The sequence below is a fragment of the Chaetura pelagica genome, unplaced genomic scaffold (assembly GCF_000747805.2).
Source record: "Chaetura pelagica isolate M959 unplaced genomic scaffold, ChaPel_1.0 scaffold31, whole genome shotgun sequence".
In the NCBI taxonomy this organism is placed as follows: Eukaryota; Metazoa; Chordata; class Aves; order Apodiformes; family Apodidae; genus Chaetura; species Chaetura pelagica.
In genome coordinates this window covers 4,017,364-4,018,584 of record NW_009952481.1, presented here as the reverse complement: position 1 = coordinate 4,018,584, position 1,221 = coordinate 4,017,364, and the positions used below count along the sequence as shown (strand labels likewise).

The 1,221-nt window shown below is 44.4% G+C and overlaps 1 protein-coding gene across 1 annotated transcript in view; it reads left to right on the top strand.

The window, feature by feature from the left end:
• The window catches only part of ARHGEF39 (Rho guanine nucleotide exchange factor (GEF) 39), a 15,490-nt gene that overhangs the window by 12,797 nt on the left and 1,472 nt on the right, over window positions 1–1,221 (top strand). The window lies entirely within an intron of this gene.

The following is a 1,221-nucleotide window of genomic DNA, read 5'->3' as shown; positions in this document are numbered from 1 at the left end:
GGAAAGAAGTAGGGTAATAAGTAAAATTTCCACCCTGGACTTTAAGAGGGCTAACTTTGTCCACTTTGAAAATGTACTTAAAAGTATCCTGTGGCGTAGGGCCCTAGAAGGTAGGGGGGCCCAGGAGAGCTGGTCAGTATTCAAACACTGCCTCCTCCAACTTGAAGATCATCAAGTCCAACCATAACCTAAATCCATGAAGGTTATCAGGAGTATCCTACATGGATTTACTAAGGGGAAATCTTGCTTGGCTAATCTGACATCCTTCTGCAAAGGCATGACCAAATGGGTAGATGGAGAGCAGTGGATGTCATATTCCTTGACTTTGCTAAGGCTTCTGATACCATCTCCCACAATAGAATCCTAAGAAAACTCAAGAAATGTAGGAAAGATTATTGGACTTTGAGGTGGATTGAAAACTGGCCCAACAACAGAGTTCAGAGTGTTGTGATCAGTGGCAATTTGACAGAGTCAAATTAGAGGCCTGTGGCCAGTGGTGTTCCCCAGGGATCTGTACAGGATCCAGCCTTGTTCGGTATCTTAATCAACGACTTTGATGAGAGGATGAAGTGTATCCTCAGCAAGTTTGCTGATGGTACAAAACTGTGAGGATTGGCTGATACACCTGAAGGCCAATGAGATCTAGACAGTCTGGGGAGCTGGGTGAAGGTGAACCTCATGGTGGTCCTGCTCTGGCAGGGGGGATTGGACTCTGTGATCTCCAGAGGTCCCTTCCAACCCCTCACATTTTAAGATTCTGTGATCTTTAAGGTCCCTTCCAACCTTAACCATTCTATGATTCTATGGTATGCTTTACAAAGGCTTATATTTAATGTAAAGCTATGCATGCAATTTTCAAACCATGTTTTTCTTCTGGTCTCTTTAAACAGACTTGCATATAACAACCTCTTAATTAACGTGGTGGATTTACAACAGCTTCACTCTGCTCCTCATATGCTAAATATTTTGGGCAGATTACTGCTGCTGCATGGGGCTGTCAGTGCTGGTGAGCTGGCCTTCGTTGATACCTAGTGCCTTCTGGTGGCTGGAATTGATGTAGAACCTGTTAACCTACAACTGTAGCTCACTCCTTTTTGTCTCATTACATCCTTTTTTCCCCCAACTAGGACGCTGGTATATCCGGGAAGGCTGGCTGTCGGTGGTGCCTTCAAAGGGAGAAGAACTGAAGCAGAGGATGTTCTTCCTTTTCTCTGATATCTT